A 14054-nucleotide genomic window follows, 5' to 3' on the forward strand; every position below is an offset into this window, starting at 1 on the left:
TTCCTACACTGGACATTGGATATTCCTGAGACAGGTTGCAAAAAGGCCAGGGGAGGAGGCCATCATCATCCTCTTCTCTGCTAGTGACAAAGACCAATGGGAAGAGTTAGGTGTACTCCATTCTTCTCCACACCACCCCAGCTTAGGGGAATTCAATATGATCACAACTGTGCAACTGCATTTTTTTTTATCCTGTCCCCATCCTCTATTAAAGGACTTTCAACCTCCTCCAAAGGTCCCTATCTGCCTCCTGCAGAACTATTTCCAAGTGTTCTAGGAGATAACTTAAACTCAGATTTCTTCCTTCTGTATAACACCTTATAGAGAAATGCTAATGAGGTCTCTGACCCTAAAGAAGCCAGGACACCTCAACCACACACTGTATCTTGCAGAGCCTTTGCTACTCACCTTGCTGCTTTTGAACTGCCCACACTGGCATTTGCTGGGGCTACTATTCTGTAGCTCTCAGAACTGGAGAGAAACAGTACCCACTTGGTCTCTATGCTATAGAACTAAACCACATGGCTTCTCAGTAAATATTGACCTACATCAAGCTGACAGTCTTAATTCTTGCTGCTCTAAGTGTGAGTTCTTTCCATAAAGGCTGCTTGTTCTTCCTAACACACAGGAAACTAGGGATCATCTCTTTGGTTCTTCATGAAAGCCCAACTATATACTCAAGTTAGGTGAACACAAACCGAGTCAAGCTGACTTCCATTCTACCAAGGGAATCCAGAACGAAAGCTTTGGGGTAGGGAATCTAAACTGATATGACAGAGATAGTTTTTTAGAAAACAAGTTTAAGCGGTGCCTGGGTGGCTCAGTTGATTAAGTGTCTGCCTTCAGCTCGGGTCATGATCTCAGAATCCAAAGACAGAGCCCTGCATCAGGCTCCTTGCTCCACAAGAAGTCTGCTTCTCTCTCTCCCTCTGCCCCTCCTCCACTACTTGTATGCTTGCGCTCTCTCTCTCTCTCTCTCTCTCTCTCTCTTTCTATCTCACATAAATAAAATCTTTAAAGAAAAGAAAACATGTTCAAAATAGAGACAAAGAGAGCACTTCCAAAATGTCAAAGTAGGGACATCCAAAAATTTACTACTTCATAAAAGCAACAAGAACACTAGCAAAATTGGTCAAAATCAACTTTTTCAGGACTCTGGAAATTAACCAAAGACTTACAACAATCCAAGGAGCATTTATTACACACACACACACACACACACACACACACACACCCCTGACTCTCCTATCAACAGCAAGCTTTGTCGCATTCTAACTTTCTCTATTTCTACCACACTCTTCCAAGTGTATGGTAACTGAAAATCAGCAGCTCCACAACCATGGAAGTTATGAAGACAATCAGCGTAGCAGCCACTAGTGAAAAAATGAATTCCCAAAGAACTGTCACTATTTGACCTGTCTGGAAGTCCACTGGAAAAGTAGCATAAAGTTTTTCTTTATTTGTCCTGACTTGAGGCTCACTCAGCAGAAGTTTTATCTTTAACACCTTAAGAATAGAACAGGCAATTATTTAAAATTGCAGCCTCTTAAGTCAGTGGCACCAGTTGACATAAACAAGAGATTAGCTAAACAATTTGAAAGGAAAATCTAGGGTATGAGACATCCATAGAGGGCTTTATAACATTCAGGTATATTCCTGAAGATCAAGAAAGCCACATACAGGGATGCCTGGGTGGCTCAGCTGTTGAGTGTCTGCCTTTAGCTCAGGGCATGATCCCAGGGTCCAGGGATCAAGTCCCACATCAGGCTCCCTGCAAGGAGCCTGCTTCTCCCACTGCCTATGTCTCTGCCTCTGTCTGTTTTTCATGACTAAAATAAACAAAAATCTTTATAAAAAGAAAAAAAAAAGCCACATACATAGGTAGGTCTGTGTGCCCACCAGAAAGACCTGAAAAGCCCTAATCTCTTGCAGGCTGCCTGACAGTTCTGCACAAGCAGGAAGTGAAGACTAAGGCAGAGCTGGAAACTAGTAAGGATTGAAAGCATTCTGTAATTAATTTCCTATTGCTGCTATAACAAATTACCACAAGCCTCATGGCTTAAAACAAGACAAATGCATTATCTAGTATTTCTGGATGTTAGAAGTTTCACATGGGTGTCACTGGGCTTAAATGAAATGTTGGCATGGCTTTGTTCTTTCTGGAAGTTCTAGGGGAGAATCCATTGCCTTTCCTTTTCTATCTCCTAGAGGCTGCCCATATTCCTTGGCTCATGACCCCCACATGATTCTGACTTATGTCTCTGTGGTCACATCTTCTGTGATTCTCCTGCCTTCTTTTTCCCTTTTAAGAACCTTATGAGGTAACTATGAAAAGCTGCATACCAATGAATTAGATAACCTGGATGAAATGAATATATTCATAGAAAACAGAAAATACCAAAATTGACTTCAGAAGAAAAGAATATGAATAAAACTCTAACAAGTTAAAGAGTTTGAGTTAGTAATTTAAAACTTTACATAAAGAATAAATCCCAGAACCAGGTTGTTTCACTGGTGAATTCTACCAAACATTTAAAGAAGAATGCCAAGCCTTCATAAATCCTTCCCAAAAAATAATAATAATAAAAGAAGGGAAATTTACCCATTTCATTCTATTACACTGATACTAAAACAAGACAAAGATATCACAAGAAAAGGAAACTACAGACCAATATTCTTTATGAATACAGATGCAAAAGCTTCAACTAAATACTTGTAAACCAGATCCAGAAACATATAAAAAGCAATATACACTACGACCATGTCCAAGGATTCATTCTAAGAATGCAAGGTTGGTTTGACATGTGAAAATCAATCAATAGAATATACTATATATATAAAATAAAGGACAAAAATCACATAATAATTTCAACAAATGCAGAAAAGTTATTTTACAAAATCCAACACTCTATTTTATGATTTAAAAAAAAAAAACATTCAATGAACTAAAATAGAAAAGAACTTCTTTAACTGGATCAGAGATTCTATTTTTTAAAAATCCACAGTTAAGATAGTATTTGAGATGAGAACCTGAATACCTTCCCCCTAAAACCTGGAAAAGACAAAGATGCCCACTCTCACTCTCTTTAATAATTTCATTCAACATTTTTACCAAAGTTTCTGTCAAGGCAACTAGTCAAGGGAGGGAGAGGCTTCCAGATTGTAAAGGACAAAGTGAAACTATCTCTATACACAAATGAATGATCTTAAAGATAGAAAATCCTAAGAAGTCTGCAAAATATTATTAGAGCTAGTAAACAATTCCAGTGACATTGTAGGATACAAGATCAATACACAAAAATCAATGACAGCAGCATCCAAAATAATAAAATGCTTAGGAATAAATTCAGCAAAAGAAGTACAAGACTTGTACACTGAAAACAACAAAAATGGATGACTGCTAATAGAAAAGGAGTTTCTTTTTGGGATTCTGAAAATGTTCTGGGAGGCACCTGGCTGGTTCAGTTCGTAGAGCATGTGACTCTTGATCTCAGGATTGTGAGTTCAAGTCCCACATTGGGTATAGAGATTACTTAAAAAAATAAAATCTTAAAAAAAATTCTGGACTTAGCAGTAATGTTTGCACAACTTTTCTAACGTAAAAAGCACTGAATTGTACTTTTTAAAAGGAGAACTTATGGGTGGCCCAGGTGGCTCAGTGGTTTAGCGCCGCCTTCAGCCCAGGGCCTGATCCTGGATACCCAGGATCGAGTCCCACGTCGGGCTCCCTGCATGGAGCCTGCTTCCTCCTCTGCCTGTGTCTCTGCCGCACTCTCTCTCTCTGTGTGTGTCTCTCATTAATAAATAAATAAAATCTTTAAAAATAAATAAATAAATAAATAAATAAATAAATAACTTATGGTATGTGAATTATATCTCAGTAAACTTGTTTAAAAAATAAACCACTATTTTTTTAAATAGGGGCAAAGAAAGCAGTACTCACTGTACTCACTTTATGTACATTAAGGAGCACGAAGTAGGTGACAAAGGACTTTTACATAAGAATAGCCTGGGTGTTTAATAAAATGCAGATTCCAAAGAAAAGAGGTACAAAGAGAGACCATAATCTACATTTCAATAGATCATCAAGCATTTTTTTATGCATACTGCTATTGCAGAGCAATTTATGTGTAGAGAATATAAATGCTAAAGACACAGTCTCTGCCCTCAGGAAAGTTATAAAACAATATTGGATAATGTGTCTCTAGTCCTGGGATGCCATGTCATTAGTTTTGGCCTCTAGAGTCACCAGGGGTAATTTAAGCAAAGATCAAGCCAGGAATTTCGACAATTTAATTATCCTCAAGATGCTCCACAAGAGAAGGCAGCCTAGCTCATAGGGTACATTACTGACCAAAACTTACTTAGGTCACAAGAAACCCTATCTCCCAGGACAATATTTTACACTCCTCTCTGAATTTTTGGACCCTCTACATCACTATAATTGTTGGGGGGAAAGGCTATTATCAAAAGAGCAGGATAATTCAAATACACCTAAAATTCAGAAATGACTATCTTCTGCAGTCCCGCTCTACCTTTTCTCTGTGTTTGGAATCTAGTGACCCTTAGCATGCACCCAAAACACTGAACATCTCATGAGGCTCCAAACACATGACATAGGTCCCCTCTTTAATACAGATTCAACGAGGGACGCCCGGGTGGCTCAGCAGTTTGGCACCGCCTTCAGCCCAGGGTGTGATCCTGGAGACCCGGGGTTGAGTCCCACGTCAGGCTTCCTGCGAGGAGCCTGCTTCTCCCTCTGCCTGTGTCTCTGCTCCTCTCTCTGTGTCTCTGATGAACAAATAAAATTTTTAAAAAATACAGATTCCATGAGGTAAACAATCTGTGAAGGGAAATTTACAAGTCTCTAGCATCTATGTATCTGCTAGGATAAGGAATGTCTATATCCTACGTGTAACTGAGGTAAAAGTATGTATTCTAAGAAAGTGAGGCGTACAGGCCATCTCCGAATGGCAGAGTTTAACAGATAAAGAGACTTGGTGAATTATGGGGTTCCTTAATGCAAAATGACAAGAGGCTCATCAAATGACTAATTTTTAAAGACAAAGAACGAGAACTTCTTCCCAGAGGTTAAGGCCTCTTTAAGTGGTAAGCCCATCATATTGCCCCATTTACAAGAGATGTTTCCTTTGTTTCACTCTTCACAACATATAAAACATAAGTATAATTACCAATTCATGGTACCAAATAAAAATGCTCCAAAAGTGCAAGATCTCTTCCAATCTGCAGGGCCAAGTCCACAATGGAGAAGGTGGCCTTGTAGTTAATAGGAGAGATGAATCATGTATCACAGGGAACAGTGCAATGACCACTAGATTTGGATTCTGAAGTCCTGAATTCTAACTCTATTTGCTGGCTTTACTGGGTATTTAACAGCTACATAAATTGCAAAATTCCCCCTAACAGTTCTGGGCCTCCTTTCCTCTTCCACAAAATGAGGATACTCTTTTAAGTTTAATCCAAGAATAACACGGTAGATGCTGTGGTGCACTGCCCTGATCTGCCCCCCTTCCCCATAAGATGGAAGTACTCCTTAGTTCCTTCAGCTGCTGAGACAGTTAGGCACTGACAGCTCACACTGAGCCCAGAGACTGTCCTAGGCTGAAGAGAGTTGCCCTTGCCCAAAGACACAGCTCTTAAATGGAAGATGGGGAGGGAACAACTTGCAGCTGATAGGGAGAAACTGTATTCAAGTCCAAGTTCCTGCCCTGACTCCTTGCAACCTTCCAGAGCCATTCCAGCTGCAGAGCTCCTTTCTCTACTCAGGCTTCCTTTTTTTCCTTCCCCAGTTAACTTCCTGCCTGCAAATCTCAGAGCTGATCCCTAGGAATCTGGCAAGTAAGGAGATATAGGTTTCCCCCATTATCCGGATCTGAAACCTTCCATTAAACTGAAAAGGCTTGAAGCTAAGAAGCAATCACGATTAATTTATATGAAAAGTTTCTGAGCATTCCCAACAAAATCATTAACCTCTCTTAGGCTTTTCTGATACCTTAGGACCCATCTTGCTAGCAGATGCACAACATAAATCAAGATAGAGCACGGCTGCTCCGAGACACATCTCAGAGCTCTGGTGACTCAATGCTGAGATGCTAGGTGTGGTTCCCTGGGGAAGGAGCCTGGTGGTGCTGCTCTCGATCTTCCTCAGGGTGCATGCTGCCTCTGAAAGATCTCCTGCAGAACAAATGCTGAATACTATTCTTGCTTTTTGCCTTTTTTCATAAAAATGAAAATCTTCGGATTTCTTTTAGTAAGCAAAAAAACAGTGGTCTTTCATAAAACAGAAAGGGCAGAAGGCAAACTTTCAAAAAACAGAGGTTACCTATAATGTTAACCAATTGCACTTTGCAAACTGTGAAGTAGTACTCGAATGTTTTACATGGTAACACCAGCCCATGGGTGCACTGGGGAGGAAGTCAGTAAGAAAACAGCTACAGTCCACTCCCCCAAACGAAGGGGACCAACTCCCCATCTCTTTACCATCTCACACCAACACTTTCCTCTCTCTAACCACTGAGCTGAGCACACAAACTTCTCAGATGCATGTATTTGCTGCTCCAAGAGCAGTCCAGGCTACTGTAAGCACCTCTTCCTCCAGCTGCTGCCCAACCCCTGCTGTCCTTTGATTTACCAACACCTTATACTCCCTGCTCAGCCTCTGAAGCACTGTTCCTTCCAGCATCTCAGCAAGAAAAGACTCACAAGGCACCTACAGTGTATAGTCAACTCCACCCCCTCCCATGGCCCAGAGAATTCTTTTTTTTTTAAGATTTTATTAATTAATTAATTAATTGATTTATTTATTTATTCATGAGAGAGAGAGAGAGAGGCAGAGACACAGGCAGAAGGAGAAGCAGGGAGCCTGATGTGGGACTCGATCCTGGGACTCCAGAATCATGCCCTGGGCCAAAGGCAGGCGCTAAACTGCTAAGCCATCCAGGGAACCCCAGTTCTTTTAAGCTCCTTTCCTTCTCCCCAGTCCTTGGCAGAGAACTCTCCCAGAAAGCCAAGCTGCCTGGGTCTTGGGTGTAAACCTGTGGATTGTATGCATGGGGCTTTTCTTTTTTTTTTTTTTTTCACTTTCCCAGGCTAAGCAGCAGACTTTGTCCTCTTCTCCCTCAGCCTTGAAAACAGTGGGGGCTTTCAAGGTCATCAATGATACCAACCTCTCCCCATTCCATAAATCTGCCTTCCCCATTCCCCTTTCATCAGCCACATTCCTCAAAGGATTCCAAGGACAAGTTCAACTCTGTTTTTCTGTTCCCTTTGGGTCTATGTGGTTCCCTTTAATGATGAGTGAGCTCTCAAGAAGTAGAAGCAGAGTGAATATTGTAGGAAAAAGAAACAGTACAGACAAAAATGAAGAAAGAAGGTGTGTGATTGGTCCTGCAGACTGAAGGAGACTCATGCACGAAAGTATTGGAAGGCAAGGCTGGGAAAGGACATGGTGGTCAGATTGCTAAGAGAATTACAAGCCAATCCAAGGCATTGAGAATACACATCACAGAACACCAATTTGCAAACTGATATCCCCCCAAATTAATCTCAGGACACCCACTGTGGGAGTGGCAACAAGAGTATTTTATGGCCAAATAAGTATGGGAAATGGGAACCCCACAACCAACATCTGTTATTAAAGGCTCAAAGAAGCATATTAAAGGCTCAAAGAAGTTCCATGGTGAAAATTACCACACTCACAGCTAATTTACTTACCCCAGTGCTTTCAAATCTATGAAGCCTTTATTGTGGCTAAATAAAGGGAAACGTTGCTCTAAGTTAGGGGTTAGTACCTGAAGATATTTGGAAAAGGAAATGACACAACTAAACCAATGCAGTTGGACAATCAAGTTGAAGTTCAGAATGTATTGGAGAAAAGAAGGCAAAGAGAGATAAAGAGGTTTTGGCAAGAGTTGAGATAAAGATGTATAGATCCAGACCATGGGACTGTGGTAAGAATGGAAAAGAAGAGTGAAAATTAATAGAAATTGTTGGCTGGAATTAGCAGAATTTAACTTCCAAACAAAATTAGGAAGATTCTAAGGAAAGAAAGGAAATAAGTCTTGGACCCTGGTTTCTGGTCAAAAGAATAATTTCAAGACTGAGAGAAATAGGGACAGCAGAGGGAAAAGGTAATGGGTTTGACTTCAGATACGGACATTTCATGTCCATGATATCCAGGACTTTGTTTCTCTTGTTCTATTATGAATTCCCACAGCTTGACACATGGTATTTTTTTAAAGCTTTTATTTATTTATCCATGACAGCAGAGAGAGAGAGAGAAAGGCAGAGACACAGGCAGAGAGAGAAGCAGGCAGGCTCCATGCAGGGAGCCTGACGTGGGACTGGATCCGGGGCCTCCAGGATCACACCCCGGGCCGAAGGCGGCGCCAAACCACTGGGCCACCCGGGCTGCCCGACACATGGTAAATTCTCAACTAATGTGACTGAATAAGTGAAAAGGACCCCAATAAAAAATAATCATAAAATATGTAATAAAAAACATGGGACTTCTGTGAAAGGGGCTGTAGATAAATCAAAACTGAGTCTTTGGTCTTAGCATATCATCTCATTCCAAATCCACACATAGAAGAAGAAAGTAGGGGTCCTAATATCCAGAAAAAGAAATTATGGAGAATGGAGTATCACTTTCGAAACACTGAGTTATATTTTAAAGAAGATAAATGGGGAAATAGAATCATCAAAGGACACAAAAATAGTAATCAGTAGGGCATAGAAAAAGCTAAGATAGTGACTGAAATGATGTCAAAGAAAAAAGAAAAGAAATGACTACAGCAAAAACCCTACATGTAGGTGGGATTATAAAATATATTTTATATGCTTGTATTCTTAAAGGTTGTTATTTTTTAGGTGAAAAAGGCCCTCTACCTCAAGAAAGAAGAAAAAGAGAGTTTAAAAATTGCATGCTTTAGGCTCACAGAAATCTATTGTCTGCCAGCATCAGACATGGTATTTACTTCAAACCATATTCAGTCATGTACAGTATTTCAAAACTGCCACCCAATAATTTAAAATGACAAGAAAAATAATATAATGCATGCATGCCTGATTTCTCCTTCTCCCATCCCACAATAAGGGTGAGAGGTCTAAAGGCTCTTGATTATTCTCTCACCAGAAGTAGCAAAGGCTTTGAAAATAGCAAAGTTGGATTTGATTTCTACTTGAATGTTTCCCTGGATGACCTGAAGCTCATTGTTTCATTCTCTGGGAAGGGAAGGAGAACATTATGGAACATTAGCATGGGGCAGGTGGATGGCCTGGTGGTGTTTGTTTTCCCCTCCATGGAGTCTCTTCTCTTTCAGGGACTTGTGTGCGGGCACTAGCAGAGTACTATAACTAAATCTCAACTTGTCACTGATTAGGAACTTTCAGAAATGTCTTATAACAGGACCTTTCATAGTATGGACACAATCCACATTCTACCCAAGATTATTCCCTTTTCTTTCAAACTGTACTCTGCCAACCACATGGACCTAGTCACAATTTCCTAATGGACTACACCTGTTCATGTCCTCTTGCCTGTGCACCTTCTGAATTCCCTCTGCTTGGAATTGCCTATACCTCCTCTGTAAGAGATTTTAACCTCCTTGGGGAAATCTTCTCTCCACCCATGGCCATGAAACGTATCAAAGGAGAGGTGAAGAAGAAGTCTAGGAGAAAGTGAGGCTGTTATCTATTTAAAATGCAGGGCTTATCCTTTATTTAAAAAATTAAAAATCAACCTAAAATAGTGATAATGTATGGCTGATAATGTCACAAAAACAGAGACATCCAGATACTTAAGAATCTTCATGGAAATACACACCACCACCTATGAAGTATTCTTGTCCCTAAAAAAGAAAAAGAAAAATCAAACCTGCATCTAATCAAGAGTTTAAACCTAACACCTATTTATAGGAAGCATGGGCAACCACATCACAAAGATGTAATCAACAAAATCCAGGTTATGGGAAACTGTACACAGTGAATGATCATATTTTGTCAACAATGCAATTATGAGCAAAATCAAAAGAGATGTTGGGGAAGAGTTTTAGATTAAAGGAGACTTGAAAGAAATCTCAACCAATTGCCATGTATGTGCCTTATTTGAATTTTAATTCAAACTGCTTAAAAATACATGAAATATCAGAAATCTGTGAATATTTGTTGATATTAAGCAACTGTTATTAATTTCTAAGGGGTAAATACTGGTGTTTGAAACACGTTTGAAAAGAAAAGATCTCTTAGGGCCTCATCTGACTCAACCTCACCCCTATCTCAAAGGTGAGACCCCCACAATTTAGAGATAGCAGTGTAGAACCTGAGAAGAAAGCAAAATGTTCTTGACCCCTAAAAACAAACGTCACCATCTCATTATAAGACAAATATTTGAAAGGGAATATAAATAGGTAGCCAAAAGATAGCGCTGGTGTTTTTTTTCTTCTGTCTCAGGGACTCCTTACTTGTGCCCCAGGACTTGAAGCCCAATAACAGGGCCCATTAAATAAAGACATCTCTATTTCACAGTCCTCTTCGAGGATTCTTTAAATCATGATTTATGAATGTGGCAAAAAACTAGTTTAAAAAGATGAAACTCTTTCTTGTAATGAATTATTTATGAAGCATTTATTGATCCCAATAAACTGATGAATTGGGTTTGCACTTAAGCTCATTTTCAATACCAGTTCTTAGATTTTAAAACATTACCTTTAATTATCAGAACAATGAAGACTCTTAGAGAAGACAACCAATACAAGGGCGGTTATCCTTTTTTTATCACTTTATTTTATTCTATCTTGTTTTATTTAATTAATTTATTTATTGAGAAAGAGAGAGATTGCACATGAGTGGGGTAGGGAGGGAGGGGGTGGAAAGAGAGAGAACCCTAAGCAGGCTCCACACCCAGCCAGGGCCCAATGTGGAGCTTGATTCCATGGAGATAATGACCTGAGCTGAAATTAAGAATTAGATGTTTAACCAAGCACCCCCAGGCACTCCTTTTCTTTTTTTTTAAATCATAAGTGTATTCCTTAATCCCCATCCACTATTTCCTTTATCCTCCCCACCCATCTCCCCTCTGGTAACCATCAGTTTGTTCGCTATAGTTAAGAGTCCATTCATTTATCAATGGACAATTGAACTGCTTCCATAGTTTGGCTATTGTAAACAATGCTGAACATAGAGTGCATGTATCATTTTAAATTAGTGTTCTTGTATCTTTTTGGTAAATACCATGTAGAGTAATTCCTGGATTGTAGGGTAGTTCTATTTTTAATTTTTTGAGGAACTTCCATAATGTTTTCCATAATGGCTGAACCAACCAACAGTGTAAGGAAGTTCTTTTTTCTCCACATCCTTGCCAATACCTGTTGTTCCAAAGGATAATTTTCAAATATTAGAAACATGACTTTCAAGCCAATATAAAGTTAATGTATCAAAATTTGTATTCAATTTAGGGTGCTTGGATGGCTCAGTCAGTTAAATGTCAGCCTTCTGCTTGGGTCATAATCCCAAGGTCCTAGATCAAGCCCCACTTTGGGCTATCTGATCACCGGTGAGTCTGCTTCTCCCTCTCCCTTTTCCCCTCCCCCTGGCTCATGCGCTGTCTCTCTCTCTCTCAAATAAATAAATAAACCTTTTAAAAATTGTATTCAACTCATTTTTTTAAGGTTTCTTTAATCTATTTATAAGAGAGAGCATAAGCAGGGGGAGCAGTAGGCAGAGGGAGATAGAGAGGCAGGCTACCCACTGGCAAGGAGCCCCATGTGGGGCTTGAATCCCAGGACCCCAAGATCATGATCTGAGCAGAAGGCAGATACTTAACCAACTGAGCCACTCAGGTGCCCCCAACTCATTTATTAAAGAAGAAACTAGCAGGGATTTGAAGAACAGATGTGTGTGTATGTTTATATTTACAGGCATTTAGGAATGCTGAAATAAATTTGCTAATAGATGCAAAACTGCTTATTATTACCTTGTAGTAAAATAAAATATAATATCTGGGGTCATGTTTTTTATAAAAGCAAACCAACAGTATCTCTAGTCATCAAAATTCATTTGTATCGCTATGGACAAGAATTACTTGCATTAATAATAGTGTTTTAACAAGTTAACTTCCTCCCTACAATGATGTAAAATGGTCTAGTCAATAGAAAGGCAATCAAAGAAGCACACACCTATAAACCATACAGTCCTCCTAGGATCCACTAGACCATCATTTCTCAACCTTGGCACCATTGATAGTTGGGGCTAGATAATTCTTTGTTGTGAGAGCCTGTTCTGTGCATTGTAGAATGTTTAACAGAATCTTGAGCCTCTACCCACTAGGTGCCAGTGGCACATGCCTCATACATTTCTGACAATCAAAAATGTCTCCAGGTAGATCCTAAGAGTTCTAATCACAAGGAAACTTTTTTTCTGTATGTATGTGAGATGATCATCATTTCACAATATACGAAAGTGAAGTCATTGTGTTGTACACCTTAAATTTGTACAGTGCTGATGTCAACTATATCTCAATAAAACTAAAATAAAAATGTCTCTAAGACACTGTCAAAATGAGAACCACTCCTCTAGACCATGCCCCAAACACCACAGAAAGGACATCTCCTGGTCCCCTTTGCACACTTTCACATCTTAAATAATGTTTCCTGACAAGCCAGAACCAATATTTCCCCCCACATCTTCTGTACCCATCCTGTACAATAGAAAAAACCCTCCGAACTGGGTAGAAGTAGAGTTTTTAGAGAAAGCCAGAAATATTCTGAACCTTGGCTCTTTTGAGTGAAGTTCCAGGGCTACAGTGGGGGGGGAAGTACAGCAGAAACTCTTTTAAATAAATAAAAGGATTCAAGAGGAGACAGAACATGAGTGACGGTTCTCAGCTATAGTTCAGGAAAATAGCAAGCCACAGAGAAGTTCCACGCCTATATAGTGAAGAGTAGAATAGCATAGGGCTTACCTAAGCAAGGGAGAGTTAGAGACAATGCTTTGAATTTTATAAGACCTAGGAATTCAAAACCTAAGCAGGACCTAGTTTTTCATGAGAGAGATTGAGCCAGAAGGGCTAAACTAAAGCTAAAACAAGAGGAACCTCCCTCAGAAGGGTGCAGCACAGTTACTCCTACAGGGGATTAGCTAGAACAAGCTCATGCCAGAAGACTGCTGGCTGAAGGGAGCTGAGGAGAGCCCAGCCAGGATCTATCTCAGGTCAGTACGCATTCAAAGGAATACCCCACATTGCCGGTGCTGAAGGCCCAGAGGAACAGGTCATAAGCTGGCATAAGACAGAGGGAGCACAAAGAAGCAACCCTTCTCTCTCCATCACTGTGCTCTGTATTCCAACATAGAGTGTAGCCTGAAGTCCACGGGGAAAGGTGAATAAAACCTAAAATGTCCTAACTGTGACTAGACCCAGTCTGAGGTGACTGAGAAATCACTGAATATGACAGAGGTTCCCGGAGGTTACTAGACTGAATTTTATGCTATGCTCAGATTGGGAGTTCAGGGACCCAAAATAAAATTTTATAGATTAATAAAGTTATATTTTTGCACACTCAAGTTGATGACTATAAAATATGTGCCAGTGCTGGGATTGGAAAGACTCTGGACTGTCCAGAAGCCTGAGCTTTTCCTACAGGTACACATGGAGCTTGCTGTGGAAAAATAAAAATGAACTAAAGAGAATGAACAACCACCAACAGAAAAAATTCTCCAGGAGCTAGTAATTCAATCATCTGCAAAACTGTAGGAGACAATGGCCTATCCCCACTGCATGGTTGTGCACTTACTACAAAATGTCTGCAGCATAAATCTAAGTAACAGATGATTATTTTCATAGCATAGTTTCCTTCTCATGCATTTTAGCCACCATATGACAAACAAATGAGTTACAGAAAACAGATATTCAAGATTTCAATATATTGATTGAGTTGCAATCAGAAGAGTAAATCATTTATAAATTCAATAACTGTTCATTGAGTGTCTTATGTGCTTGATGCTGATCTAGGCATTGGGGACAGAACAGTGACAAATGA

The sequence above is a fragment of the Nyctereutes procyonoides genome, unplaced genomic scaffold, assembly GCF_905146905.1.
Source record: "Nyctereutes procyonoides isolate TBG_1078 unplaced genomic scaffold, NYPRO_anot_genome, whole genome shotgun sequence".
Taxonomy (NCBI): domain Eukaryota; kingdom Metazoa; phylum Chordata; class Mammalia; order Carnivora; family Canidae; genus Nyctereutes; species Nyctereutes procyonoides.